This window comes from Pleurodeles waltl, chromosome 1_2, assembly GCF_031143425.1.
Source record: "Pleurodeles waltl isolate 20211129_DDA chromosome 1_2, aPleWal1.hap1.20221129, whole genome shotgun sequence".
NCBI lineage: Eukaryota > Metazoa > Chordata > Amphibia > Caudata > Salamandridae > Pleurodeles > Pleurodeles waltl.
In genome coordinates, this window is record NC_090437.1 from 301,270,210 (window position 1) to 301,294,491 (window position 24,282).

The following is a 24,282-nucleotide window of genomic DNA, read 5'->3' on the forward strand; positions in this document are numbered from 1 at the left end:
ATAATGAGTTAAATTGTTCCTGTATTTTTTTTAAGTAAAAATAATCTTTTTACGTGCAAAAAATCAAATACTTGATTTTTATCAATCTAAAGATACTTTAAAGGCTGTGGCTGGATTCAAACCCCTGTCCATGAGTATCTTCCTGCACCAAAGGCACTAGACTTTGCCACTGAGCTAGAGGCCCTTGATGGGCTTCACTTGTGCAAGAGACCCTATCAGCATCTGACAGGCCTCGGTGTCATTGCTAATGGCTTCCCCTGCACAGGACACATCAGAGCCATGATATAGCGAAGATTTGACAAGTTAGAGATAGGGAAGCCCGTCTGGTCCAGTGGGTAAGTTCCTGCCTTCCACCCAGACAAGCAGGGTTCGATTCCCATGCCTGGCAGATGACACACTCAATTTCTCAGCAAGCAACTGTGAGTTAACCCCTTTTTTCTTGTAGTTTACCTTCCAAATCCTGCAACACCTTCACCACAAATACAGTCCAATCATTCCTCGATACTCATTCACTCAGTCATTCCACTTCTCCATTCTACAGGCTCAACAAAAACCAACAAGAACAAGAGCTGGTTCAGCAAGCAGATTTAAAGCCTCTCTTTGGATTTATCTTGATGCTGCTGCCCTCTAGTAATGTTATATGGCAACTGCAGCATAATCACAGGATTGAGAAAGGGGCAGTCCTATGCAAATAATCTCCTCCCATGATTACTTCTCTGAGCTTCTGTAGTGGTACGATGATAGGATCTTCAACAAATGGTCTTCAGCAGATTTCTAAAGTTGCCAAATTGTCTTAGGCTAAGGATTGTTCCAGTCGAAGGCCTTCAGATAAGGACCCCACCCTCACTTAGCAGTGTCCAGATTTACCTGCAGTAATGCTCTATACAGAACATGGGCGTTCGTGGGCTTACTGTAAAGGTTGCATGCTTAAACCGGGATGTCGAAAGTCCCAGTCCTGGTCTCATTGTCAGAGGCACAGTATAACATAGCATGCTAGACATGGCCATGCAGTGCCATGCCAAACCAACTGCCCCTTCCCCACGCTTGCTGCATCATGCATTTTCAAGGCATAGTCAATCAGAGGCCTGACTTTGTCTTTTTCTATCACTTCAAAATTCAACATGCTACCTTCTGACTGCAGCTAATAAGGGCTCTTTCACCTACACAACATTTTACCCTGCATTAAATCAAAACCATTCAACCTATTTTATTATCTGCATGGCACCTTCCTTACATAATACAGCTCAATTCTGGCCCCCCTTAGGCCATATTTGTGCTCTCCAGAACACCAATTTGAAGAAAAAACGAATTCATTCATAAATGAAGATAAGACCTTGCTCCTATTTAAACTACTTGAGCAAAAAGAGGGAGGTGGCAGGTGGGGGTGGCAAGATTTGTAAATGTGCCCAACTAATGCAATCAAATAATGAGTTAAATTGTTCCTGTATTTTTTTTAAGTAAAAATAATCTTTTTACGTGCAAGAAATCAAATACTTGATTTTTTTCAATCTAAAGATACTTTAAAGGCTGTGGCTGGATTCAAACCCCTGTCCATGAGTATCTTCCTGCACCAAAGGTACTAGACTTTGCCACTGAGCTAGAGGCCCTTGATGGTCTTCAGTTGTGCAAGAGACCCTATCAGCATCTGACAGGCCTTGGTGTCATTGCTAATGGCTTCCCCTGCACAGGACACATCAGCGCCATGATATAGGGAAGATTTGACAAGTTAGAGATAGGGAAGCCCGTCTGGTCCAGTGGGTAAGTTCCTGCCTTCCACCCAGACAGGCAGGGTTCGATTCCCATGCCTGGCAGATGACACACTCAATCTCTCAGCAAGCATCTGTGAGTTAACCCCTTTTTTCTTGTAGTTTCCCTTCCAAATCCTGCAACACCTTCAACACAAATACAGTCCAATCATTCCTCGATACTCATTCACTCAGTCATTCCACTTCTCCATTCTACAGGCTCAACAAAAACCAACAAGAACAAGAGCTAGTTCAGCAAGCAGATTTAAAGCCTCGCTTTGGATTTATCTTGATGCTGCTGCCCTCTAGTAATGTTATATGGCAACTGCAGCATAATCACAGGATTGAGAAAGGGGCAGTCCTATGCAAATAATCTCCTCCCATGATTACTTCTCTGAGCTTCTGTAGTGGTACGATGATAGGATCTTCAACAAATGGTCTTCAGCAGATTTCTAAAGTTGCCAAATTGTCTTAGGCTAAGGATTGTTCCAGTCGAAGGCCTTCAGATAAGGACCCCACCCTCACTTAGCAGTGTCCAGATTTACTTGCAGTAATGCTCTATACAGAACATGGGCATTCGTGGGCTTACTGTAAAGGTTGCATGCTTAAACCGGGATGTCTAAAGTCCCAGTCCTGGTCTCATTGTCAGAGGCACAGCATAACATAGCATGCCAGACATGGCCATGCAGTGCCATGCCAAGCCAACTGCCCCTTCCCCACGCTTGCTGCATCATGCATTTTCAAGGCATAGTCAATCAGAGGCCTGACTTTGTCTTTTTCTATCACTTCAAAATTCAACATGCTACCTTCTGACTGCAGCTAATAAGGGTTCTTTCACCTGCACAACATTTTACCCTGCATTAAATCAAAACCATTCAACCTATTTTATTATCTGCATGGCACCTTCCTCACATAATACAGCTCAATTCTGGCCCCCCTTAGGCCATATTTGTGCTCTCCAGAACACCAATTTGAAGAAAAAACGAATTCATTCATAAATGAAGATAAGACCTTGCTCCTATTTAAACTACTTGAGCAAAAAGAGGGAGGTGGCAGGTAGGGGTGGCAAGATTTTTAAATGTGCCCAACTAATGCAATCAAAAAATGATTTAAATTGTTCCTGTATTTTTTTTAAGTAAAAATAATCTTTTTACGTGCAAAAAATCAAATACTTGATTTTTTTCAATCTAAAGATACTTTAAAGGCTGTGGCTGGATTCAAACCCCTGTCCATGAGTATCTTCCTGCACCAAAGGCACTAGACTTTGCCACTGAGCTAGAGGCCCTTGATGGGCTTCACTTGTGCAAGACACCCTATCAGCATCTGACAGGCCTTGGTGTCATTGCTAATGGCTTCCCCTGCACAGGACACATCAGAGCCATGATATAGGGAAGATTTGACAAGTTAGAGATAGGGAAGCCTGTCTGGTCCAGTGGGTAAGTTCCTGCCTTCCACCCAGACAAGCAGGGTTCAATTCCCATGCCTGGCAGATGACACACTCAATTTCTCAGCAAGCATCTGTGAGTTAACCCCTTTTTTCTTGTAGTTTACCTTCCAAATCCTGCAACACCTTCACCACAAATACAGTCCAATCATTCCTCGATACTCATTCACTCAGTCATTCCACTTCTCCATTCTACAGGCCCAACAAAAACCAACAAGAACAAGAGCTGGTTCAGCAAGCAGATTTAAAGCCTCTCTTTGGATTTATCTTGATGCTGCTGCCCTCTAGTAATGTTATATGGCAACTGCAGCATAATCACAGGATTGAGAAAGGGGCAGTCCTATGCAAATAATCTCCTCCCATGATTACTTCTCTGAGCTTCTGTAGTGGTACGATGATAGGATCTTCAACAAATGGTCTTCAGCAGATTTCTAAAGTTGCCAAATTGTCTTAGGCTAAGGATTGTTCCAGTCGAAGGCCTTCAGATAAGGACCCCACCCTCACTTAGCAGTGTCCAGATTTACCTGCAGTAATGCTCTATACAGAACTTGGGCGTTCGTGGGCTTACTGTAAAGGTTGCATGCTTAAACCGGGATGTCTAAAGTCCCAGTCCTGGTCTCATTGTCAGAGGCACAGCATAACATAGCATGCCAGACATGGCCATGCAGTGCCATGCCAAACCAACTGCCCCTTCCCCAGGCTTGCTGCATCATGCATTTTCAAGGCATAGTCAATCAGAGGCCTGACTTTGTCTTTTTCTATCACTTCAAAATTCAACATGCTACCTTCTGACTGCAGCTAATAAGGGCTCTTTCACCTGCTCAACATTTTACCCTGCATTAAATCAAAACCATTCAACCTATTTTATTATCTGCATGGCACCTTTCTCACATAATACAGCTCAATTCTGGCCCCCCTTAGGCCATATTTGTGCTCTCCAGAACACCAATTTGAAGAAAAAACGAATTCATTCATAAATGAAGATAAGACCTTGCTCCTATTTAAACTACTTGAGCAAAAAGAGGGAGGTGGCAGGTGGGGGTGGCAAGATTTGTAAATGTGCCCAACTAATGCAATCAAATAATGAGTTAAATTGTTCCTGTATTTTTTTTAAGTAAAAATAATCTTTTTACGTGCAAAAAATCAAATACTTGATTTTTTTCAATCTAAAGATACTTTAAAGGCTGTGGCTGGATTCAAACCCCTGTCCATGAGTATCTTCCTGCACCAAAGGCACTAGACTTTGCCACTGAGCTAGAGGCCCTTGATGGGCTTCACTTGTGCAAGAGACCCTATCAGCATCTGACAGGCCTTGGTGTAATTGCTAATGGCTTCCCCTGCACAGGACACATCAGAGCCATGATATAGGGAAGATTTGACAAGTTAGAGATAGGGAAGCCCGTCTGGTCCAGTGGGTAAGTTCCTGCCTTCCGCCCAGACAAGCAGGGTTCGATTCCCATGCCTGGCAGATGACACACTCAATTTCTCAGCAAGCAACTGTGAGTTAACCCCTTTTTTCTTGTAGTTTACCTTCCAAATCCTGCAACACCTTCACCACAAATACAGTCCAATCATTCCTCGATACTCATTCACTCAGTCATTCCACTTCTCCATTCTACAGGCTCAACAAAAACCAACAAGAACAAGAGCTGGTTCAGCAAGCAGATTTAAAGCCTCTCTTTGGATTTATCTTGATGCTGCTGCCCTCTAGTAATGTTATATGGCAACTGCAGCATAATCACAGGATTGAGAAAGGGGCAGTCCTATGCAAATAATCTCCTCCCATGATTACTTCTCTGAGCTTCTGTAGTGGTACGATGATAGGATCTTCAACAAATGGTCTTCAGCAGATTTCTAAAGTTGCCAAATTGTCTTAGGCTAAGGATTGTTCCAGTCGAAGGCCTTCAGATAAGGACCCCACCCTCACTTAGCAGTGTCCAGATTTACCTGCAGTAATGCTCTATACAGAACATGGGCGTTCGTGGGCTTACTGTAAAGGTTGCATGCTTAAACCGGGATGTCGAAAGTCCCAGTCCTGGTCTCATTGTCAGAGGCACAGTATAACATAGCATGCCAGACATGGCCATGCAGTGCCATGCCAAACCAACTGCCTCTTCCCCACGCTTGCTGCATCATGTATTTTCAAGGCATAGTCAATCAGAGGCCTGACTTTGTCTTTTTCTATCACTTCAAAATTCAACATGCTACTTTCTGACTGCAGCTAATAAGGGCTCTTTCACCTGCACAACATTTTACCCTGCATTAAATCAAAACCATTCAACCTATTTTATTATCTGCATGGCACCTTCCTCACATAATACAGCTCAATTCTGGCCCCCCTTAGGCCATATTTGTGCTCTCCAGAACACCAATTTGAAGAAAAAACGAATTCATTCATAAATGAAGATAAGACCTTGCTCCTATTTAAACTACTTGAGCAAAAAGAGGGAGGTGGCAGGTGGGGGTGGCAAGATTTGTAAATGTGCCCAACTAATGCAATCAAATAATGAGTTAAATTGTTCCTGTATTTTTTTTAAGTAAAAATAATCTTTTTACGTGCAAGAAATCAAATACTTGATTTTTTTCAATCTAAAGATACTTTAAAGGCTGTGGCTGGATTCAAACCCCTGTCCATGAGTATCTTCCTGCACCAAAGGTACTAGACTTTGCCACTGAGCTAGAGGCCCTTGATGGTCTTCAGTTGTGCAAGAGACCCTATCAGCATCTGACAGGCCTTGGTGTCATTGCTAATGGCTTCCCCTGCACAGGACACATCAGCGCCATGATATAGGGAAGATTTGACAAGTTAGAGATAGGGAAGCCCGTCTGGTCCAGTGGGTAAGTTCCTGCCTTCCACCCAGACAGGCAGGGTTCGATTCCCATGCCTGGCAGATGACACACTCAATCTCTCAGCAAGCATCTGTGAGTTAACCCCTTTTTTCTTGTAGTTTCCCTTCCAAATCCTGCAACACCTTCAACACAAATACAGTCCAATCATTCCTCGATACTCATTCACTCAGTCATTCCACTTCTCCATTCTACAGGCTCAACAAAAACCAACAAGAACAAGAGCTAGTTCAGCAAGCAGATTTAAAGCCTCGCTTTGGATTTATCTTGATGCTGCTGCCCTCTAGTAATGTTATATGGCAACTGCAGCATAATCACAGGATTGAGAAAGGGGCAGTCCTATGCAAATAATCTCCTCCCATGATTACTTCTCTGAGCTTCTGTAGTGGTACGATGATAGGATCTTCAACAAATGGTCTTCAGCAGATTTCTAAAGTTGCCAAATTGTCTTAGGCTAAGGATTGTTCCAGTCAAAGGCCTTCAGATAAGGACCCCACCCTCACTTAGCAGTGTCCAGATTTACCTGCAGTAATGCTCTATACAGAACATGGGCGTTTGTGGGCTTACTGTAAAGGTTGCATGCTTAAACCGGGATGTCTAATGTCCCAGTCCTGGTCTCATTGTCAGAGGCATAGCATAACATAGCATGCCAGACATGGCCATGCAGTGCCATGCCAAGCCAACTGCCCCTTCCCCACGCTTGCTGCATCATGCATTTTCAAGGCATAGTCAATCAGAGGCCTGACTTTGTCTTTTTCTATCACTTCAAAATTCAACATGCTACCTTCTGACTGCAGCTAATAAGGGCTCTTTCACCGGCACAACATTTTACCCTGCATTAAATCAAAACCATTCAACCTATTTTATTATCTGCATGGCACCTTCCTCACATAATACAGCTCAATTCTGGCCCCCCTTAGGCCATATTTGTGCTCTCCAGAACACCAATTTGAAGAAAAAACGAATTCATTCATAAATGAAGATAAGACCTTGCTCCTATTTAAACTACTTGAGCAAAAAGAGGGAGGTGGCAGGTGGGGGTGGCAAGATTTGTAAATGTGCCCAACTAATGCAATCAAATAATGAGTTAAATTGTTCCGGTATTTTTTTTAAGTAAAAATAATCTTTTTACGTGCAAAAAATCAAATACTTGATTTTTTTCAATCTAAAGATACTTTAAAGGCTGTGGCTGGATTCAAAACCCTGTCCATGAGTATCTTCCTGCACCAAAGGCACTAGACTTTGCCACTGAGCTAGAGGCCTTTGATGGGCTTCATTTGTGCAAGAGACCCTATCAGCATCTGACAGGCCTTGGTGTCATTGCTAATGGCTTCCCCTAAACAAGACACATCAGAGCCATGATATAGCGAAGATTTGACAAGTTAGAGATAGGGAAGCCCGTCTGGTCCAGTGGGTAAGTTCCTGCCTTCCACCCAGACAAGCAGGGTTCGATTCCCATGCCTGGCAGATGACACATTAAATTTCTCAGCAAGCAACTGTGAGTTAACCCCTTTTTTCTTGTAGTTTACCTTCCAAATCCTGCAACACCTTCACCACAAATACAGTCCAATCATTCCTCGATACTCATTCACTCAGTCATTCCACTTCTCCATTCTACAGGCTCAACAAAAACCAACATGAACAAGAGCTGGTTCAGCAAGCAGATTTAAAGCCTCTCTTTGGATTTATCTTGATGCTGCTGCCCTCTAGTAATGTTATATGGCAACTGCAGCATAATCACAGGATTGAGAAAGGGGCAGTCCTATGCAAATAATCTCCTCCCATGATTACTTCTCTGAGCTTCTGTAGTGGTACGATGATAGGATCTTCAACAAATGGTCTTCAGCGGATTTCTAAAGTTGCCAAATTGTCTTAGGCTAAGGATTGGTCCAGTCGAAGGCCTTCAGATAAGGACCCCACCCTCACTTAGCAGTGTCCAGATTTACCTGCAGTAATGCTCTATACAGAACATGGGCGTTTGTGGGCTTACTGTAAAGGTTGCATGCTTAAACCGGGATGTCGAAAGTCCCAGTTCTGGTCTCATTGTCAGAGGCACAGTATAACATAGCATGCCAGACATGGCCATGCAGTGCCATGCCAAACCAACTGCCCCTTCCCCACGCTTGCTGCATCATGTATTTTCAAGGCATAGTCAATCAGAGGCCTGACTTTGTCTTTTTCTATCACTTCAAAATTCAACATGCTACCTTCTGACTGCAGCTAATAAGGGCTCTTTCACCTGCACAACATTTTACCCTGCATTAAATCAAAACCATTCAACCTATTTTATTATCTGCATGGCACCTTCCTCACATAATACAGCTCAATTCTGGCCCCCCTTAGGCCATATTTGTGCTCTCCAGAACACCAATTTGAAGAAAAAACGAATTCATTCATAAATGAAGATAAGACCTTGCTCCTATTTAAACTACTTGAGCAAAAAGAGGGAGGTGGCAGGTGGGGGTGGCAAGATTTGTAAATGTGCCCAACTAATGCAATCAAATAATGAGTTAAATTGTTCCTGTATTTTTTTTAAGTAAAAATAATCTTTTTACGTGCAAGAAATCAAATACTTGATTTTTTTCAATCTAAAGATACTTTAAAGGCTGTGGCTGGATTCAAACCCCTGTCCATGAGTATCTTCCTGCACCAAAGGTACTAGACTTTGCCACTGAGCTAGAGGCCCTTGATGGTCTTCAGTTGTGCAAGAGACCCTATCAGCATCTGACAGGCCTTGGTGTCATTGCTAATGGCTTCCCCTGCACAGGACACATCAGCGCCATGATATAGGGAAGATTTGACAAGTTAGAGATAGGGAAGCCCGTCTGGTCCAGTGGGTAAGTTCCTGCCTTCCACCCAGACAGGCAGGGTTCGATTCCCATGCCTGGCAGATGACACACTCAATCTCTCAGCAAGCATCTGTGAGTTAACCCCTTTTTTCTTGTAGTTTCCCTTCCAAATCCTGCAACACCTTCAACACAAATACAGTCCAATCATTCCTCGATACTCATTCACTCAGTCATTCCACTTCTCCATTCTACAGGCTCAACAAAAACGAACAAGAACAAGAGCTAGTTCAGCAAGCAGATTTAAAGCCTCGCTTTGGATTTATCTTGATGCTGCTGCCCTCTAGTAATGTTATATGGCAACTGCAGCATAATCACAGGATTGAGAAAGGGGCAGTCCTATGCAAATAATCTCCTCCCATGATTACTTCTCTGAGCTTCTGAGGTGGTAGGATGATAGGATCTTCAACAAATGGTCTTCAGCAGATTTCTAAAGTTGCCAAATTGTCTTAGGCTAAGGATTGTTCCAGTCGAAGGCCTTCAGATAAGGACCCCACCCTCACTTAGCAGTGTCCAGATTTACCTGCAGTAATGCTCTATACAGAACATGGGCGTTCGTGGGCTTACTGTAAAGGTTGCATGCTTAAACCGGGATGTCTAATGTCCCAGTCCTGGTCTCATTGTCAGAGGCACATCATAACATAGCATGCCAGACATGGCCATGCAGTGCCATGCCAAGCCAACTGCCCCTTCCCCACGCTTGCTGCATCATGTATTTTCAAGGCATAGTCAATCAGAGGCCTGACTTTGTCTTTTTCTATCACTTCAAAATTCAACATGCTACCTTCTGACTGCAGCTAATAAGGGCTCTTTCACCTGCACAACATTTTACCCTGCATTAAATCAAAACCATTCAACCTATTTTATTATCTGCATGGCACCTTCCTCACATAATACAGCTCAATTCTGGCCCCCCTTAGGCCATATTTGTGCTCTCCAGAACACCAATTTGAAGAAAAAACGAATTCATTCATAAATGAAGATAAGACCTTGCTCCTATTTAAACTACTTGAGCAAAAAGAGGGAGGTGGCAGGTGGGGGTGGCAAGATTTGTAAATGTGCCCAACTAATGCAATCAAATAATGAGTTAAATTGTTCCTGTATTTTTTTTAAGTAAAAATAATCTTTTTACGTGCAAGAAATCAAATACTTGATTTTTTTCAATCTAAAGATACTGTAAAGGCTGTGGCTGGATTCAAACCCCTGTCCATGAGTATCTTCCTGCACCAAAGGTACTAGACTTTGCCACTGAGCTAGAGGCCCTTGATGGTCTTCAGTTGTGCAAGAGACCCTATCAGCATCTGACAGGCCTTGGTGTCATTGCTAATGGCTTCCCCTGCACAGGACACATCAGCGCCATGATATAGGGAAGATTTGACAAGTTAGAGATAGGGAAGCCCGTCTGGTCCAGTGGGTAAGTTCCTGCCTTCCACCCAGACAGGCAGGGTTCGATTCCCATGCCTGGCAGATGACACACTCAATCTCTCAGCAAGCATCTGTGAGTTAACCCCTTTTTTCTTGTAGTTTCCCTTCCAAATCCTGCAACACCTTCCACACAAATACAGTCCAATCATTCCTCGATACTCATTAACTCAGTCATTCCACTTCTCCATTCTACAGGCTCAACAAAAACGAACAAGAACAAGAGCTAGTTCAGCAAGCAGATTTAAAGCCTCGCTTTGGATTTATCTTGATGCTGCTGCCCTCTAGTAATGTTATATGGCAACTGCAGCATAATCACAGGATTGAGAAAGGGGCAGTCCTATGCAAATAATCTCCTCCCATGATTACTTCTCTGAGCTTCTGTAGTGGTACGATGATAGGATCTTCAACAAATGGTCTTCAGCAGATTTCTAAAGTTGCCAAATTGTCTTAGGCTAAGGATTGTTCCAGTCGAAGGCCTTCAGATAAGGACCCCACCCTCACTTAGCAGTGTCCAGATTTACTTGCAGTAATGCTCTATACAGAACATGGGCATTCGTGGGCTTACTGTAAAGGTTGCATGCTTAAACCGGGATGTCTAAAGTCCCAGTCCTGGTCTCATTGTCAGAGGCACAGCATAACATAGCATGCCAGACATGGCCATGCAGTGCCATGCCAAGCCAACTGCCCCTTCCCCACGCTTGCTGCATCATGCATTTTCAAGGCATAGTCAATCAGAGGCCTGACTTTGTCTTTTTCTATCACTTCAAAATTCAACATGCTACCTTCTGACTGCAGCTAATAAGGGTTCTTTCACCTGCACAACATTTTACCCTGCATTAAATCAAAACCATTCAACCTATTTTATTATCTGCATGGCACCTTCCTCACATAATACAGCTCAATTCTGGCCCCCCTTAGGCCATATTTGTGCTCTCCAGAACACCAATTTGAAGAAAAAACGAATTCATTCATAAATGAAGATAAGACCTTGCTCCTATTTAAACTACTTGAGCAAAAAGAGGGAGGTGGCAGGTAGGGGTGGCAAGATTTTTAAATGTGCCCAACTAATGCAATCAAAAAATGATTTAAATTGTTCCTGTATTTTTTTTAAGTAAAAATAATCTTTTTACGTGCAAAAAATCAAATACTTGATTTTTTTCAATCTAAAGATACTTTAAAGGCTGTGGCTGGATTCAAACCCCTGTCCATGAGTATCTTCCTGCACCAAAGGCACTAGACTTTGCCACTGAGCTAGAGGCCCTTGATGGGCTGCACTTGTGCAAGAGACCCTATCAACATCTGACAGGCCTTGGTGGCATTGCTAATGGCTTCCCCTGCACAGGACACATCAGAGCCATGATATAGGGAAGATTTGACAAGTTAGAGATAGGGAAGCCCATCTGGTCCAGTGGGTAAGTTCCTGCCTTCCACCCAGACAAGCAGGGTTCGATTCACATGCCTGGCAGATGACACACTCAATTTCTCAGCAAGCAACTGTGAGTTAACCCCTTTTTTCTTGTAGTTTACCTTCCAAATCCTGCAACACCTTCACCACAAATACAGTCCAATCATTCCTCGATACTCATTCACTCAGTCATTCCACTTCTCCATTCTACAGGCTCAACAAAAACCAACAAGAACAAGAGCTAGTTCAGCAAGCAGATTTAAAGCCTCGCTTTGGATTTATCTTGATGCTGCTGCCCTCTAGTAATGTTATATGGCAACTGCAGCATAATCACAGGATTGAGAAAGGGGCAGTCCTATGAAAATAATCTCCTCCCATGATTACTTCTCTGAGCTTCTGTAGTGGTACGATGATACGATCTTCAACAAATGGTCTTCAGCAGATTTCTAAAGTTGCCAAATTGTCTTAGGCTAAGGATTGTTCCAGTCGAAGGCCTTCAGATAAGGACCCCACCCTCACTTAGCAGTGTCCAGATTTACCTGCAGTAATGCTCTATACAGAACATGGGCGTTCGTGGGCTTACTGTAAAGGTTGCATGCTTAATCCGGGATGTCTAATGTCCCAGTCCTGGTCTCATTGTCAGAGGCACAGCATAACATAGCATGCCAGACATGGCCATGCAGTGCCATGCCAAGCCAACTGCCCCTTCCCCACGCTTGCTGCATCATGCATTTTCAAGGCATAGTCAATCAGAGGCCTGACTTTGTCTTTTTCTATCACTTCAAAATTCAACATGCTACCTTCTGACTGCAGCTAATAAGGGCTCTTTCACCTGCACAACATTTTACCCTGCATTACATCAAAACCATTCAACCTATTTTATTATCTGCATGGCACCTTCCTCACATAATACAGCTCAATTCTGGCCCCTCTTAGGCCATATTTGTGCTCTCCAGAACACCAATTTGAAGAAAAAACGAATTCATTCATAAATGAAGATAAGACCTTGCTCCTATTTAAACTACTTGAGCAAAAAGAGGGAGGTGGCAGGTGGGGGTGGCAAGATTTGTAAATGTGCCCAACTAATGCAATCAAATAATGAGTTAAATTGTTCCTGTATTTTTTTTAAGTAAAAATAATCTTTTTACGTGCAAAAAATCAAATACTTGATTTTTATCAATCTAAAGATACTTTAAAGGCTGTGGCTGGATTCAAACCCCTGTCCATGAGTATCTTCCTGCACCAAAGGCACTAGACTTTGCCACTGAGCTAGAGGCCCTTGATGGGCTTCACTTGTGCAAGAGACCCTATCAGCATCTGACAGGCCTTGGTGTCATTGCTAATGGCTTCCCCTGCACAGGACACATCAGAGCCATGATATAGCGAAGATTTGACAAGTTAGAGATAGGGAAGCCTGTCTGGTCCAGTGGGTAAGTTCCTGCCTTCCACCCAGACAAGCAGGGTTCGATTCCCATGCCTGGCAGATGACACACTCAATTTCTCAGCAAGCAACTGTGAGTTAACCCCTTTTTTCTTGTAGTTTACCTTCCAAATCCTGCAACACCTTCACCACAAATACAGTCCAATCATTCCTCGATACTCATTCACTCAGTCATTCCACTTCTCCATTCTACAGGCTCAACAAAAACCAACAAGAACAAGAGCTGGTTCAGCAAGCAGATTTAAAGCCTCTCTTTGGATTTATCTTGATGCTGCTGCCCTCTAGTAATGTTATATGGCAACTGCAGCATAATCACAGGATTGAGAAAGGGGCAGTCCTATGCAAATAATCTCCTCCCATGATTACTTCTCTGAGCTTCTGTAGTGGTACGGTGATAGGATCTTCAACAAATGGTCTTCAGCAGATTTCTAAAGTTGCCAAATTGTCTTAGGCTAAGGATTGTTCCAGTCGAAGGCCTTCAGATAAGGACCCCACCCTCACTTAGCAGTGTCCAGATTTACCTGCAGTAATGCTCTATACAGAACATGGGCGTTCGTGGGCTTACTGTAAAGGTTGCATGCTTAAACCGGGATGTCGAAAGTCCCAGTCCTGGTCTCATTGTCAGAGGCACAGTATAACATAGCATGCTAGACATGGCCATGCAGTGCCATGCCAAACCAACTGCCCCTTCCCCACGCTTGCTGCATCATGCATTTTCAAGGCATAGTCAATCAGAGGCCTGACTTTGTCTTTTTCTATCACTTCAAAATTCAACATGCTACCTTCTGACTGCAGCTAATAAGGGCTCTTTCACCTACACAACATTTTACCCTGCATTAAATCAAAACCATTCAACCTATTTTATTATCTGCATGGCACCTTCCTCACATAATACAGCTCAATTCTGGCCCCCCTTAGGCCATATTTGTGCTCTCCAGAACACCAATTTGAAGAAAAAACGAATTCATTCATAAATGAAGATAAGACCTTGCTCCTATTTAAACTACTTGAGCAAAAAGAGGGAGGTGGCAGGTGGGGGTGGCAAGATTTTTAAATGTGCCCAACTAATGCAATCAAAAAATGATTTAAATTGTTCCTGTATTTTTTTTAAGTAAAAATAATCTTTTTACGTGCAAGAAATCAAATACTTGATTTTTTTCAATCTAAAGATACTTTAAAGGCTGTGGCTGGATTCAAACCCCTGTCCATGAGTATCTTCCTGCACCAAAGGCACTAGACTTTGCCACTGAGCTAGAGGCCCTTGATGGGCTTCATTTGTGCAAGAGACCCTATCAGCATCTGACAGGCCGTGGTGTCATTACTAATGGCTTCCCCTGCACAGGACACATCAGAGCCATGATATAGGGAAGATTTGACAAGTTAGAGATAGGGAAGCCCGTCTGGTCCAGTGGGTAAGTTCCTGCCTTCCACCCAGACAGGCAGGGTTCGATTCCCATGCCTGGCAGATGACACACTCAATCTCTCAGCAAGCATCTGTGAGTTAACCCCTTTTTTCTTGTAGTTTCCCTTCCAAATCCTGCAACACCTTCAACACAAATACAGTCCAATCATTCCTCGATACTCATTCACTCAGTCATTCCACTTCTCCATTCTACAGGCTCAACAAAAACCAACAAGAACAAGAGCTAGTTCAGCAAGCAGATTTAAAGCCTCGCTTTGGATTTATCTTGATGCTGCTGCCCTCTAGTAATGTTATATGGCAACTGCAGCATAATCACAGGATTGAGAAAGGGGCAGTCCTATGCAAATAATCTCCTCCCATGATTACTTCTCTGAGCTTCTGTAGTGGTACGATGATAGGATCTTCAACAAATGGTCTTCAGCAGATTTCTAAAGTTGCCAAATTGTCTTAGGCTAAGGATTGTTCCAGTCGAAGGCCTTCAGATAAGGACCCCACCCTCACTTAGCAGTGTCCAGATTTACCTGCAGTAATGCTCTATACAGAACTTGGGCGTTCGTGGGCTTACTGTAAAGGTTGCATGCTTAAACCGGGATGTCTAATGTCCCAGTCCTGGTCTCATTGTCAGAGGCACAGCATAACATAGCATGCCAGACATGGCCATGCAGTGCCATGCCAAGCCAACTGCCCCTTCCCCACGCTTGCTGCATCATGCATTTTCAAGGCATAGTCAATCAGAGGCCTGACTTTGTCTTTTTCTATCACTTCAAAATTCAACATGCTACCTTCTGACTGCAGCTAATAAGGGCTCTTTCACCTGCACAACATTTTACCCTGCATTACATCAAAACCATTCAACCTATTTTATTATCTGCATGGCACCTTCCTCACATAATACAGCTCAATTCTGGCCCCCCTTAGGCCATATTTGTGCTCTCCAGAACACCAATTTGAAGAAAAAACGAATTCATTCATAAATGAAGATAAGACCTTGCTCCTATTTAAACTACTTGAGCAAAAAGAGGGAGGTGGCAGGTGGGGGTGGCAAGATTTGTAAATGTGCCCAACTAATGCAATCAAATAATGAGTTAAATTGTTCCTGTATTTTTTTTAAGTAAAAATAATCTTTTTACGTGCAAGAAATCAAATACTTGATTTTTTTCAATCTAAAGATACTGTAAAGGCTGTGGCTGGATTCAAACCCCTGTCCATGAGTATCTTCCTGCACCAAAGGTACTAGACTTTGCCACTGAGCTAGAGGCCCTTGATGGTCTTCAGTTGTGCAAGAGACCCTATCAGCATCTGACAGGCCTTGGTGTCATTGCTAATGGCTTCCCCTGCACAGGACACATCAGCGCCATGATATAGGGAAGATTTGACAAGTTAGAGATAGGGAAGCCCGTCTGGTCCAGTGGGTAAGTTCCTGCCTTCCACCCAGACAGGCAGGGTTCGATTCCCATGCCTGGCAGATGACACACTCAATCTCTCAGCAAGCATCTGTGAGTTAACCCCTTTTTTCTTGTAGTTTCCCTTCCAAATCCTGCAACACCTTCCACACAAATACAGTCCAATCATTCCTCGATACTCATTAACTCAGTCATTCCACTTCTCCATTCTACAGGCTCAACAAAAACGAACAAGAACAAGAGCTAGTTCAGCAAGCAGATTTAAAGCCTCGCTTTGGATTTATCTTGATGCTGCTGCCCTCTAGTAATGTTATATGGCAACTGCAGCATAATCACAGGATTGAGAAAGGGGCAGTCCTATGCAAATAATCTCCTCCCATGATTACTTCTCTGAGCTTCTGTAGTGGTACGATGATAGGATCTTCAACAAATGGTCTTCAGCAGATTTCTAAAGTTGCCAAATTGTCTTAGGCTAAGGATTGTTCCAGTCGAAGGCCTTCAGATAAGGACCCCACCCTCACTTAGCAGTGTCCAGATTTACTTGCAGTAATGCTCTATACAGAACATGGGCATTCGTGGGCTTACTGTAAAGGTTGCATGCTTAAACCGGGATGTCTAAAGTCCCAGTCCTGGTCTCATTGTCAGAGGCACAGCATAACATAGCATGCCAGACATGGCCATGCAGTGCCATGCCAAGCCAACTGCCCCTTCCCCACGCTTGCTGCATCATGCATTTTCAAGGCATAGTCAATCAGAGGCCTGACTTTGTCTTTTTCTATCACTTCAAAATTCAACATGCTACCTTCTGACTGCAGCTAATAAGGGTTCTTTCACCTGCACAACATTTTACCCTGCATTAAATCAAAACCATTCAACCTATTTTATTATCTGCATGGCACCTTCCTCACATAATACAGCTCAATTCTGGCCCCCCTTAGGCCATATTTGTGCTCTCCAGAACACCAATTTGAAGAAAAAACGAATTCATTCATAAATGAAGATAAGACCTTGCTCCTATTTAAACTACTTGAGCAAAAAGAGGGAGGTGGCAGGTAGGGGTGGCAAGATTTTTAAATGTGCCCAACTAATGCAATCAAAAAATGATTTAAATTGTTCCTGTATTTTTTTTAAGTAAAAATAATCTTTTTACGTGCAAAAAATCAAATACTTGATTTTTTTCAATCTAAAGATACTTTAAAGGCTGTGGCTGGATTCAAACCCCTGTCCATGAGTATCTTCCTGCACCAAAGGCACTAGACTTTGCCACTGAGCTAGAGGCCCTTGATGGGCTGCACTTGTGCAAGAGACCCTATCAACATCTGACAGGCCTTGGTGGCATTGCTAATGGCTTCCCCTGCACAGGACACATCAGAGCCATGATATAGGGAAGATTTGACAAGTTAGAGATAGGGAAGCCCATCTGGTCCAGTGGGTAAGTTCCTGCCTTCCACCCAGACAAGCAGGGTTCGATTCACATGCCTGGCAGATGACACACTCAATTTCTCAGCAAGCAACTGTGAGTTAACCCCTTTTTTCTTGTAGTTTACCTTCCAAATCCTGCAACACCTTCACCACAAATACAGTCCAATCATTCCTCGATACTCATTCACTCAGTCATTCCACTTCTCCATTCTACAGGCTCAACAAAAACCAACAAGAACAAGAGCTAGTTCAGCAAGCAGATTTAAAGCCTCGCTTTGGATTTATCTTGATGCTGCTGCCCTCTAGTAATGTTATATGGCAACTGCAGCATAATCACAGGATTGAGAAAGGGGCAGTCCTATGAAAATAATCTCCTCCCATGATTACTTCTCTGAGCTTCTGTAGTGGTACGATGATACGATCTTCAACAAATGGTCTTCAGCAGATTTCTAAAGTTGCCAAATTGTCTTAGGCTAAGGATTGTTCCAGTCGAAGGCCTTCAGATAAGGACCCCACCCTCACTTAGCAGTGTCCAGATTTACCTGCAGTAATGCTCTATACAGAACATGGGCGTTCGTGGGCTTACTGTAAAGGTTGCATGCTTAATCCGGGATGTCTAATGTCCCAGTCCTGGTCTCATTGTCAGAGGCACAGCATAACATAGCATGCCAGACATGGCCATGCAGTGCCATGCCAAGCCAACTGCCCCTTCCCCACGCTTGCTGCATCATGCATTTTCAAGGCATAGTCAATCAGAGGCCTGACTTTGTCTTTTTCTATCACTTCAAAATTCAACATGCTACCTTCTGACTGCAGCTAATAAGGGCTCTTTCACCTGCACAACATTTTACCCTGCATTACATCAAAACCATTCAACCTATTTTATTATCTGCATGGCACCTTCCTCACATAATACAGCTCAATTCTGGCCCCTCTTAGGCCATATTTGTGCTCTCCAGAACACCAATTTGAAGAAAAAACGAATTCATTCATAAATGAAGATAAGACCTTGCTCCTATTTAAACTACTTGAGCAAAAAGAGGGAGGTGGCAGGTGGGGGTGGCAAGATTTGTAAATGTGCCCAACTAATGCAATCAAATAATGAGTTAAATTGTTCCTGTATTTTTTTTAAGTAAAAATAATCTTTTTACGTGCAAAAAATCAAATACTTGATTTTTATCAATCTAAAGATACTTTAAAGGCTGTGGCTGGATTCAAACCCCTGTCCATGAGTATCTTCCTGCACCAAAGGCACTAGACTTTGCCACTGAGCTAGAGGCCCTTGATGGGCTTCACTTGTGCAAGAGACCCTATCAGCATCTGACAGGCCTTGGTGTCATTGCTAATGGCTTCCCCTGCACAGGACACATCAGAGCCATGATATAGCGAAGATTTGACAAGTTAGAGATAGGGAAGCCTGTCTGGTCCAGTGGGTAAGTTCCTGCCTTCCACCCAGACAAGCAGGGTTCGATTCCCATGCCTGGCAGATGACACACTCAATTTCTCAGCAAGCAACTGTGAGTTAACCCCTTTTTTCTTGTAGTTTACCTTCCAAATCCTGCAACACCTTCACCACAAATACAGTCCAATCATTCCTCGATACTCATTCACTCAGTCATTCCACTTCTCCATTCTACAGGCTCAACAAAAACCAACAAGAACAAGAGCTGGTTCAGCAAGCAGATTTAAAGCCTCTCTTTGGATTTATCTTGATGCTGCTGCCCTCTAGTAATGTTATATGGCAACTGCAGCATAATCACAGGATTGAGAAAGGGGCAGTCCTATGCAAATAATCTCCTCCCATGATTACTTCTCTGAGCTTCTGTAGTGGTACGGTGATAGGATCTTCAACAAATGGTCTTCAGCAGATTTCTAAAGTTGCCAAATTGTCTTAGGCTAAGGATTGTTCCAGTCGAAGGCCTTCAGATAAGGACCCCACCCTCACTTAGCAGTGTCCAGATTTACCTGCAGTAATGCTCTATACAGAACATGGGCGTTCGTGGGCTTACTGTAAAGGTTGCATGCTTAAACCGGGATGTCGAAAGTCCCAGTCCTGGTCTCATTGTCAGAGGCACAGTATAACATAGCATGCTAGACATGGCCATGCAGTGCCATGCCAAACCAACTGCCCCTTCCCCACGCTTGCTGCATCATGCATTTTCAAGGCATAGTCAATCAGAGGCCTGACTTTGTCTTTTTCTATCACTTCAAAATTCAACATGCTACCTTCTGACTGCAGCTAATAAGGGCTCTTTCACCTACACAACATTTTACCCTGCATTAAATCAAAACCATTCAACCTATTTTATTATCTGCATGGCACCTTCCTCACATAATACAGCTCAATTCTGGCCCCCCTTAGGCCATATTTGTGCTCTCCAGAACACCAATTTGAAGAAAAAACGAATTCATTCATAAATGAAGATAAGACCTTGCTCCTATTTAAACTACTTGAGCAAAAAGAGGGAGGTGGCAGGTGGGGGTGGCAAGATTTTTAAATGTGCCCAACTAATGCAATCAAAAAATGATTTAAATTGTTCCTGTATTTTTTTTAAGTAAAAATAATCTTTTTACGTGCAAGAAATCAAATACTTGATTTTTTTCAATCTAAAGATACTTTAAAGGCTGTGGCTGGATTCAAACCCCTGTCCATGAGTATCTTCCTGCACCAAAGGCACTAGACTTTGCCACTGAGCTAGAGGCCCTTGATGGGCTTCATTTGTGCAAGAGACCCTATCAGCATCTGACAGGCCGTGGTGTCATTACTAATGGCTTCCCCTGCACAGGACACATCAGAGCCATGATATAGGGAAGATTTGACAAGTTAGAGATAGGGAAGCCCGTCTGGTCCAGTGGGTAAGTTCCTGCCTTCCACCCAGACAGGCAGGGTTCGATTCCCATGCCTGGCAGATGACACACTCAATCTCTCAGCAAGCATCTGTGAGTTAACCCCTTTTTTCTTGTAGTTTCCCTTCCAAATCCTGCAACACCTTCAACACAAATACAGTCCAATCATTCCTCGATACTCATTCACTCAGTCATTCCACTTCTCCATTCTACAGGCTCAACAAAAACCAACAAGAACAAGAGCTAGTTCAGCAAGCAGATTTAAAGCCTCGCTTTGGATTTATCTTGATGCTGCTGCCCTCTAGTAATGTTATATGGCAACTGCAGCATAATCACAGGATTGAGAAAGGGGCAGTCCTATGCAAATAATCTCCTCCCATGATTACTTCTCTGAGCTTCTGTAGTGGTACGATGATAGGATCTTCAACAAATGGTCTTCAGCAGATTTCTAAAGTTGCCAAATTGTCTTAGGCTAAGGATTGTTCCAGTCGAAGGCCTTCAGATAAGGACCCCACCCTCACTTAGCAGTGTCCAGATTTACCTGCAGTAATGCTCTATACAGAACTTGGGCGTTCGTGGGCTTACTGTAAAGGTTGCATGCTTAAACCGGGATGTCTAATGTCCCAGTCCTGGTCTCATTGTCAGAGGCACAGCATAACATAGCATGCCAGACATGGCCATGCAGTGCCATGCCAAGCCAACTGCCCCTTCCCCACGCTTGCTGCATCATGCATTTTCAAGGCATAGTCAATCAGAGGCCTGACTTTGTCTTTTTCTATCACTTCAAAATTCAACATGCTACCTTCTGACTGCAGCTAATAAGGGCTCTTTCACCTGCACAACATTTTACCCTGCATTACATCAAAACCATTCAACCTATTTTATTATCTGCATGGCACCTTCCTCACATAATACAGCTCAATTCTGGCCCCCCTTAGGCCATATTTGTGCTCTCCAGAACACCAATTTGAAGAAAAAACGAATTCATTCATAAATGAAGATAAGACCTTGCTCCTATTTAAACTACTTGAGCAAAAAGAGGGAGGTGGCAGGTGGGGGTGGCAAGATTTGTAAATGTGCCCAACTAATGCAATCAAATAATGAGTTAAATTGTTCCTGTATTTTTTTTAAGTAAAAATAATCTTTTTACGTGCAAAAAATCAAATACTTGATTTTTATCAATCTAAAGATACTTTAAAGGCTGTGGCTGGATTCAAACCCCTGTCCATGAGTATCTTCCTGCACCAAAGGCACTAGACTTTGCCACTGAGCTAGAGGCCCTTGATGGGCTTCACTTGTGCAAGAGACCCTATCAGCATCTGACAGGCCTCGGTGTCATTGCTAATGGCTTCCCCTGCACAGGACACATCAGAGCCATGATATAGCGAAGATTTGACAAGTTAGAGATAGGGAAGCCCGTCTGGTCCAGTGGGTAAGTTCCTGCCTTCCACCCAGACAAGCAGGGTTCGATTCCCATGCCTGGCAGATGACACACTCAATTTCTCAGCAAGCAACTGTGAGTTAACCCCTTTTTTCTTGTAGTTTACCTTCCAAATCCTGCAACACCTTCACCACAAATACAGTCCAATCATTCCTCGATACTCATTCACTCAGTCATTCCACTTCTCCATTCTACAGGCTCAACAAAAACCAACAAGAACAAGAGCTGGTTCAGCAAGCAGATTTAAAGCCTCTCTTTGGATTTATCTTGATGCTGCTGCCCTCTAGTAATGTTATATGGCAACTGCAGCATAATCACAGGATTGAGAAAGGGGCAGTCCTATGCAAATAATCTCCTCCCATGATTACTTCTCTGAGCTTCTGTAGTGGTACGATGATAGGATCTTCAACAAATGGTCTTCAGCAGATTTCTAAAGTTGCCAAATTGTCTTAGGCTAAGGATTGTTCCAGTCGAAGGCCTTCAGATAAGGACCCCACCCTCACTTAGCAGTGTCCAGATTTACCTGCAGTAATGCTCTATACAGAACATGGGCGTTCGTGGGCTTACTGTAAAGGTTGCATGCTTAAACCGGGATGTCGAAAGTCCCAGTCCTGGTCTCATTGTCAGAGGCACAGTATAACATAGCATGCTAGACATGGCCATGCAGTGCCATGCCAAACCAACTGCCCCTTCCCCACGCTTGCTGCATCATGCATTTTCAAGGCATAGTCAATCAGAGGCCTGACTTTGTCTTTTTCTATCACTTCAAAATTCAACATGCTACCTTCTGACTGCAGCTAATAAGGGCTCTTTCACCTACACAACATTTTACCCTGCATTAAATCAAAACCATTCAACCTATTTTATTATCTGCATGGCACCTTCCTTACATAATACAGCTCAATTCTGGCCCCCCTTAGGCCATATTTGTGCTCTCCAGAACACCAATTTGAAGAAAAAACGAATTCATTCATAAATGAAGATAAGACCTTGCTCCTATTTAAACTACTTGAGCAAAAAGAGGGAGGTGGCAGGTGGGGGTGGCAAGATTTTTAAATGTGCCCAACTAATGCAATCAAAAAATGATTTAAATTGTTCCTGTATTTTTTTTAAGTAAAAATAATCTTTTTACGTGCAAGAAATCAAATACTTGATTTTTTTCAATCTAAAGATACTTTAAAGGCTGTGGCTGGATTCAAACCCCTGTCCATGAGTATCTTCCTGCACCAAATGCACTAGACTTTGCCACTGAGCTAGAGGCCCTTGATGGGCTTCATTTGTGCAAGAGACCCTATCAGCATCTGACAGGCCGTGGTGTCATTACTAATGGCTTCCCCTGCACAGGACACATCAGAGCCATGATATAGGGAAGATTTGACAAGTTAGAGATAGGGAAGCCCGTCTGGTCCAGTGGGTAAGTTCCTGCCTTCCACCCAGACAGGCAGGGTTCGATTCCCATGCCTGGCAGATGACACACTCAATCTCTCAGCAAGCATCTGTGAGTTAACCCCTTTTTTCTTGTAGTTTCCCTTCCAAATCCTGCAACACCTTCAACACAAATACAGTCCAATCATTCCTCGATACTCATTCACTCAGTCATTCCACTTCTCCATTCTACAGGCTCAACAAAAACGAACAAGAACAAGAGCTAGTTCAGCAAGCAGATTTAAAGCCTCGCTTTGGATTTATCTTGATGCTGCTGCCCTCTAGTAATGTTATATGGCAACTGCAGCATAATCACAGGATTGAGAAAGGGGCAGTCCTATGCAAATAATCTCCTCCCATGATTACTTCTCTGAGCTTCTGTAGTGGTACGATGATAGGATCTTCAACAAATGGTCTTCAGCAGATTTCTAAAGTTGCCAAATTGTCTTAGGCTAAGGATTGTTCCAGTCGAAGGCCTTCAGATAAGGACCCCACCCTCACTTAGCAGTGTCCAGATTTACCTGCAGTAATGCTCTATACAGAACATGGGCGTTCGTGGGCTTACTGTAAAGGTTGCATGCTTAAACCGGGATGTCTAAAGTCCCAGTCCTGGTCTCATTGTCAGAGGCACAGCATAACATGGCATGCCAGACCAACTGCCCCTTCCCCACGCTTGCTGCATCATGCATTTTCAAGGCATAGTCAATCAGAGGCCTGACTTTGTCTTTTTCTATCACTTCAAAATTCAACATGCTACCTTCTGACTGCAGCTAATAAGGGCTCTTTCACCTACACAACATTTTACCCTGCATTAAATCAAAACCATTCAACCTATTTTATTATCTGCATGGCACCTTCCTCACATAATACAGCTCAATTCTGGCCCCCCTTAGGCCATATTTGTGCTCTCCAGAACACCAATTTGAAGAAAAAACGAATTCATTCATAAATGAAGATAAGACCTTGCTCCTATTTAAACTACTTGAGCAAAAAGAGGGAGGTGGCAGGTGGGGGTGGCAAGATTTGTAAATGTGCCCAACTAATGCAATCAAATAATGAGTTAAATTGTTCCTGTATTTTTTTTAAGTAAAAATAATCTTTTTACGTGCAAGAAATCAAATACTTGATTTTTTTCAATCTAAAGATACTTTAAAGGCTGTGGCTGGAT